Raw genomic sequence first — 8,714 nt, 5'->3', positions numbered from 1 at the left:
TATTAGTATGTAATATATTTAATAATAATATTATGTATTTAATATATTTAATAATATTATTTATTTAATATATTATTATTTAAAAATACAATTACATGTTCTTAAAAGTTAAGCCATCAAACGCAGTTTCAGTTTTTTTAAAAACTAAAAACAATCTCAGAATAAATCTACCAAACGCATTTTCAGAAATAATTCCAAAATGGAAATGAAAACGTTTTCATTTTCATTTTCATACAAAAAATAAAATCATTTTGGAACGAATTCCAAACGCACACATAGTTTTTCCTCTTTAAAAAAAATTGTATTTTTCACCACTAATCCTCCGTGATTAGGGCATACATTTTCAACTGGCCTTGATTGCATCTCACCTTACTTACGAGTCAAAATAATTACAAGTGGAACTAAGGAATAAGTAAACAATACTTGCGGAGCCCGAATGTAAAAGAAGGCCATTAATATTAATCCATAAATATACCCTATTCAAATAATCTATATTCCATTAATTATCAAAAGAAGTCCTTTAATATCAATCTATATACCCTATTCAAATAATCTATATTCCATTAATTATCAAAAGAAGTCCTTTAATATTAATCTATATACCCTATTCAAATAATCTATATTCCATTAATTATTTTGGTATCCGATCGAGTTTCACACACATATTACATCTACATGATATATAAATATATTAGTCTTACTAGTCCTACTTCATATATGCCACCTTATTATAAAACTAAAAGGAATACGCTTTAAATAAAATGTTAGTCCGATAGAGACCAACATTTGACTGCAGTCATGGAATACTAATTCGGTTGAATACATTCGATTTGAATACACACACACACACACACACACACACATATATATATATATATATATATGGTAGAATATAGATTTTAGGATGTCTCGCAGAGTGCTGCACTATTTTATTTTATTTTTTGAACTTTTTTCTTCTTTTTTATTTTTATTTTTATTTTTTTTACAAAAAGGATTTAATGAGACCTCTTCTCACGAACTCAAACATCCATTTGAGCTGGTTTTTATTTATTATTTTTTGCTACTGTTGCCTTTTTATTTTATAAAAGTCCTTGATATTCATCGTGCACTCTTATTCATTAAAAACAATACCTTTGTTTTGAACATAGTCGTTAAAATGTATCAATTCTTAAAAAAAAAAAAAAAAAAAAAAAAAAGTTGACTACTCTAAGACGTTTTTATCCTAGTTGGAAATAACTCCTTAAGCTTCCTTTTTATTCATATTTGCAAACACTACTTGAAATTTCCTACATATATAAAGTTACCAAAATGTTTTATTAGAAGGCAAGAGGAGTGAAATGGAGCTTGGGACCAGTGGAATTAAACAGGGCAGCTGCCTTAGTTTTTTGTTTTCTTTCAAGATATTTATACAATTTATATTTTAACTTCAATTAGAATTGATATGTAATCATTCTATAAGAAAAAAAATAATAATGATGCTCTTACTTGGTCATTTAAAATTGTCTCACTTTGTGTCCTACTTGAACAAACTTTTAGTTTTAATCTTTATTTGGATATGGAAATCTATATGTGAAATGTCAAGGGAAAAAAAAGAGTAAGAAATAAAATAATTGTATATGAAAAAAGTGGGACATATAACTTTTTAGCAAAGCATGTTGATGTTGATCTCCATAGCAAAATACATCTCTTGAGAGTAAAGAATATCAAATCAACTTTTGTTCTCATTTGATGGAAATATGAATCAATACCACACAAATTTATACAAATTTTTTGGACGTCTTTTTGCTGTGGATGGAGATGCCAAAGGGCCAAGTTGAGAGGCCAAAAGTCACAGAAAAATTTGTAGTTGCAAAAGAGTCGGACATTACATATGGACCACATCAGCATCGCAATCAAAGTGGACACGTGGTGGGAGTTTGGACCACCACGTGGAAAGTGGTATCAATTATTCGATTCATAGGACCACTGAAGAAAGATCGAAGAAATTAAAAAATAAAAAATAAAAAATCTTAGGCCGAATCAGAAGCACGGGTGCTACCAAATATTTGACAATTGAAAAGTTGGAATATAATAGTTCTTGAATTTCCGTGAAGGATTATTTTAGAGATTGGACATTAAAGTTACTTTATTATACATCATTTGGATGAGTTTTAATTTTTGGCTTTAGGCCATTTGGATAGCGAAGAAAAAAGATAAATTCGTTCTTTCAAAATTGAGTTTAAAAAAGGGAACTTCTATTATTATAACGCGAGAAGATTTCTTTGGCACCAACGTCGGGAATAAAATTACTTATGAAATTGCTAAATGAAATGATCTATTTGTGAATCTTCAATGATGATATAATTATTTATAAAATTTGAACGTTAAAATGTAAACAATGGACACTAAATTGTAATCTGACACTGATATGTGAATTAGACTCCGAATATAATATATTGATACAACATATAGACCTTTTCCAGAAGTTGTTTAATGATTTATTTTTAAACAAAAAAAGGGTATGGTACGAAGTAAGAAAATTGCGTGAAACTCTTATTCAAAACACCTCCTATTATTCTACTAAATACTGTTTTCTTATAATTATAAGAAAGCGAAAACAATCTTAGAAACATCTCATGAGCTTCAAAATCAAAAACGGATTTTAAAAATAATACCAATCCACCAATGGATTACATGGGAATCTCTATTGTGCATGACCAAAGGAAATCGCCCAAAATAATCTCTCACTAACTTAAACTTTCAAAGCACTTGAATAAATAATTCAATTTCTATATTCTGCCATTGAAAGGCATGATTTAGTTGGTTCGCTTTATTGGACTAAGCTTTTGCAAGCAAGTTGTTGCTCCCATAACATCAACAAGATATGTTGGAGCACCATGTCAGAGAGAATAAAAAAGATTTCCGTGAAAGGTAATTTTTAAGACCCTTTTTACTAATAATAAAGTGTTGCTTAGTTTTATAATCCAAAATAGTCATTGTCTAACTTTATTTTTTTGTTTCATTTAATCCCTTTCAAATTATAATTATACCCATTAATGCAACTTTATTTGTTTATTTGTATCCCACCTTTGATGTAACGTTTTTCTTAATTGAAATCCGTAGTAAAATGAATACAATTAGGATTGTGGAAGGAGCATCACATAGATTGATAGATTATGCTCCCTTTTTTTTTTTTTTTAATAAATGTCATTCTCATATTATATTATACGGCTAAAAGAATATAATATGATACGTACATTTTGAAATACTTGTACATTAACTTCTTCGTTTATGATGTCAATCTACTTTGTAGATGCAATTCTTTTTCTTTATTGTTTTTTTTTCGTTTTCTAAAGAATGAAATTCTCTTCGTTTTAGTTTTTTATGTGACAATTAAGTCAACTAATTACAAGCTAGCTAACAGTTTGGCTCTTGCGTGTTCTTCCACTTAAAATCAAAGAGCAATAACTTGCGAATAAGGTGCCTTTTGCTTCTATTCTTTGGGTACGTTCATACACATTCTCATATAATCATGTGTTTATCTATAAAATCACCAATAACTATGAGATTTAGTGAGCCTCACACAAATTAAGAAATGATTAGTAAATACTAATCCTTACACTCTCTGTCCCTTGGCATTGTTTTCTATTTAAAAGGAATGAATGTCAAATTTATTAATAATATTCTCTTAAATGAATGTCAAATATATTAATAATATTCTCTTAGGGCCCGTTTAGTTCGTTGATTCGAGTTTTTAATTCGAGTTTAGATGTGACTTTATGTGAGAGCTTTCTACTGTAGCAACAAAGTTAAATGTAACTGTTTCTGAGAGTTTTTTACTATAGCGAAACTCAAATCGGTAAAATAAACGGAGCCTTAACAAGTTTGATGTTACAAAATATAAGCTTATGATTATATTTACTTACACATGAAATAATATTTTAATAAATATGAGGGTCACTTAAAATATCACTCTCATTCTACCATCTAACTTATAAAAAATGTTGGGAAAAGAAATAATTCATATTCTTATTCCTTATTATTTTACAATATCACTTTTCCTCATATATTATTCTTGGAAAAATGCACAAAATAACATATTTTCTATTTTCAAAAAGAAAATAGAGATTTAGGGGGAGGAAAGATAAAAAATAATAATAATAAAAGTTTAAAGGTATGTTTAGTTTTTTAATAATGTTTAAAACCTAAAGTATCAAACTATGCTACAATTTATCTATTTTTAAATAATATGCTATGATTTACTAATTGCCCTAAGAAACATGCTATTTTTCTCCTTCTTCTTATATTCTTTTACTGTTTGATAAATGGGCCTGAAAAATTTTTTTAAGGAGAAAGAGGCAAACGACATTTTTTTTTAAGAAAACGTTTTTGAAACAAATAGCAGGTTTTAAAATATTTAAAATGAATAGCATATTTACCAATAACATCGATATATAATTTATCTACTGATAAAAAACTTAATTACTTAAGATAATTATTTTATCAGTGAATATGTTATTTACTTCAAAATATCCTATTCAAATAAATGTTATTTATTGCAATTCTGCAACAAAAGTCAAGAAGGTTGAAATGGGCTGGTACTATTCATTATATAATTAACATGTTAAGGAGGGTGCCCAGAATTTATTCAAAAACTTGACGTTTTATTTCGTTTTATTTTTTATTATAACAGAACTTGTTAAGGAAAGTACTCCACATTTTTTTACATGTTATTAATTAGAAAGTAGCCAGCATTTGTCCAAAATCTTGCGTTATTATTATTTTAACCATTAGTTCATTACCATACATAACATGTTGAGGAAAGTACCCGGCATTTATCCAAAAGCTTGCATGAATTTTCTGTATTAAACTGTGATTCTTATTGTTTATCTCACCATTACCAACAAACAAACTATTCTGACAAGAACAAGTTTATCCCAAAAATAATCTGCATGTATATAGCATCAACATTTACATTGCATGAAGAACCGACATTGTCGAGTACACATATATAGTTTATATTATCCTCATCTTTTACAAACAAATTCCGACAGTAACAATCTTTTTCTTTTCAGAAATATATAAAAAAAAAAAAAAAGTACATCATAATAAGAGCAAAAGAAAACATTCTCAGTACTTTTTAATTTTAAATGAAGTGCCTTTTTTTTTTCTCTGTTCTTTTTGGCTGAAGATTGTAAATTATAAATAAGTTAAAATTAAAATTACTTACCAACTCCAAAAAGAAAAGAGAGAAATAACTCTTTTTCAACCTTCACGAGGTAAAGCCTCGCTTGGAATGCAAGTATATACATGCCTTGAAAGTAGTGTTTATCGATGAAGCTAAAGATATCAATTTTCCCTTAGTTTGATTTCAAATAGCAAAGCAAACCATTGGAACGTCCAAACAAAAGTGTGGTCCAAAATATTACAAATTCCACGCATACTTATATTTTGGCATATTCTTTCCCATAACAAGAAACAACCCAAAAAAAAAAAAAAAAAAAAAAAAAAAAAAAAAAAAGGACAGAGACATAATTGTATGGTGCAGTCCCCAAATCGCTCAAAAACCCACATGATAGTGTCACGAGAAGCAGGGACAGAATTGTCAAATGAAAGCGGTCAAAAAGAAACAAAAGATGAGAAAGGGACTTAGCTGGAAACACGTGAGAGAGGTGTGGGGTGATATGAACACGTGCATGGGAAAGACGGTGTAAATAGATTAAAGAAAAAGGGGTTAATTTTCTATCTTGTACGTTGTATTTTTTTTATTTTTTTTAGAAGATATTGTACGTTGTATTTTATGCTGTGGAAAAAAAAATGAATACCCTATATATATATATATATATATATTTACTTTTTGAAGATTATTCTTTTGAATTTTAATATCATGTTGTATTTCTATATTTTTCTGAATCACATGAAAGACGAATTGACCATTTACAACTTATAGATGATCCCGTGTTAAGAAAAACACAAAAACCGAACGAAGCATTGTGTTCAAAAAACAAACAAAGAAAAAGATATATTTTTTCAGTTGAGTTGCAAAGGGTAACTTAATCAATTAATGTTTCATTATAGGCTTATTCATGAACTTGAAAATCAAAATTAGTTAATTCACGGATCAAATCAATTGTTTGACGTAGAAAATGTACAAATTTAACATTAATAATTCAAATGTACAAGTTTAACAACACCTAAAACATAAGGTGATTTTTTTTAATAAACTCAAATTGCAAGATATAAAATATTATATATCTCAACAAAATAATTATTATAATTAATAATGACAATTCTATTATAGGATAAAAAAATCTCTACTTTATCTATAGTGTAATATTTTGAATCTTCATATCACATAAAAATTACATTAAAATTAACAAAATACTTAAATTTAACAAACTTATCAAAATCAAACGTCTAGAAGTTTGCAGTACTGCCAACAAAGTATCATTTTCTTACTCACGTAAAATTCTCTAATAAATAATAAAAAAATTATATATAATCAATAATGGATATATATGGGGATGGTATTATCATTATTACTATCAACGAGGGAAGAAAAAAAAATGGAATTGTGGGATGCAGGGTTGACTGGGGACAAGAGGGTCGCAAAGAGGCGTGCCTCGTGGGGCGCACTGTCCCCAACCGTGCCTCTCAAAACCAATTCCAAATCCAAAAATCCAACCCACGCGTGTTTATATATGTGTATATACATATATACATATATATTATATGTATATATACATTATATGTGTATATTTATATGTGTGTGTGCCCTCCCGCTATACGACACCGCCTTCTCCGGCCTCCACTCCCAGTGCTAGTGTCCTACTTTTACTCATGTTTTGGCTGTCCCTTTGACCCTCCCTGGCCCTCTTACTGTAAAAACTAAAAAGCCTTAAAGCTTTTCTGGCAACGGCAACGACAATATCCTTTGTGATTTTTGGTCCACATTACTAGAATCAACCAAAGAATGTAAAATCTTTGCATAGAGAAAAAACAAAAAAAGAAAAAAAGAATTATGTAAATCCGACAAATATGCGACGGTCAAGAACTGTGTGTCACTATTAGTAGAAGGTTATTTTTAAATCATAAAGTATATTTGTTAGGATCAAAACTCTAATCTTTTCCTGCGGACTAAAATGAAAAGGTCCAATAAAGTGCTATATACATAAAATTTATAGTTGTTTACGTTTGATATGGGAGTTATATATCGAGAGTTACACACCTCGCAGAATCTCAAAAGTAGATTAATGTATACGAGAATTACACACCTCACATTAAGTAGATTTTTTTTTTTTTTTTTTTTTCCATCCATAGAAAAGAATTAGGTTGATTTCGCTTACTGATTCTGCGTCATGGTAATAAATAGCTTCACAAACTTAACATATTTGAGATTAAAAATTCTATCGAAAGAACCCTATTATTTCATATAATGGGTTAGAATTCTAACCTTTCTTAATTTTGGCTAATTTATATTCACAACTAGTTAAGCAATAATGTCTTTCGGTTTTGTTGTGTTCTCCCTATGAGACCTATAAAAACTATTGCAATGCATATGATCAAGTAAAAGTTTTGTGAAATTTAATTATAGTGTTTTTATTTTAATATGTCATAATACTAAGCCAACACGAGTCATTGCATTTACGAATTTTACGATTCTTTTTCTACCAAAAGTGATACTATTCATTATGGCTCTATAACTCATGTTTTTAATAATACGTACGTTTTTGTTTGATCAGTAGAAAAAATAGTAACGAAATTACTCACTGGTGGTGATAAAGTTGATGAGTTAGCATTATTATTATTCCATTTGGTGCCTAGTGGGTGACATTATATTCCTCCTTTCATCTCAAGCCATATCAATTGCAAATCGAATGTGATATTGACACAAAGCGACTTCCATGCCACACCAAGTTGAATGAAACAGTGCAATATCCACTATTTTTGGAAAGACTTGTTGTCATTGTCATGTGTTTTCTCCCCTAATTAGTCATTTTTCTTTGTTCTTCGTTAATGATTAACATTGTTATTATTATTAACGAAAAATACTGCACATTATTAGTGTTGAACATCATTTTCTTTTGGGAGGAATACTATTGATTATACCTTTTGGATTCGCCTCCAAAAATCTTTGGGGTTTTAGATATTTTGTGTTAAGAGCTTTTTGAAGTATTATACCACGACCATTTAGAGTACATGTTTCCGATTCTAAAATTAGAGTCCCGATATTTATGTTAAGATTATTTTGGAGTCCATATAATCGGCTATATATGACTCATGATCATTATAGTCTAGTTTTCTACTCTATAAGTATTTTTGAGATTCTAAGAAATACAAATACTAACTTAAACGAGAAAGATCCTAATGCACTTAGAGTGTGTTTAGTTACAGTGGGGAAATGATAACGATAATGGAAATAAAAATGGTATGAAAAAAAAGTTGATTCATTGGTTTGGTTATAATTTTAGGAATATTATGAAGTGGAATATTAATATTTTCATGCTGACAATATTACCCTTACATATAACACTAAAATTTTATATATGAATATAATTAATATAATATATAAAATGTAATATAATATAATAAAATTATTCTTATATAATATATTATATAATTAGGATATAGAATATAATAATATAATTAAAATGGTTAATATAATTATAATATTATAAAACATATTATAATAAGAAATAATAATATTTCAGTTATAATATAATTAAAAAGTACAA

Source organism: Morus notabilis, unplaced genomic scaffold (genome assembly GCF_000414095.1).
Source record: "Morus notabilis unplaced genomic scaffold, ASM41409v2 Scaffold45, whole genome shotgun sequence".
Classification (NCBI taxonomy): Eukaryota; Viridiplantae; Streptophyta; class Magnoliopsida; order Rosales; family Moraceae; genus Morus; species Morus notabilis.
This window is presented reverse-complemented; position numbering follows the sequence as displayed.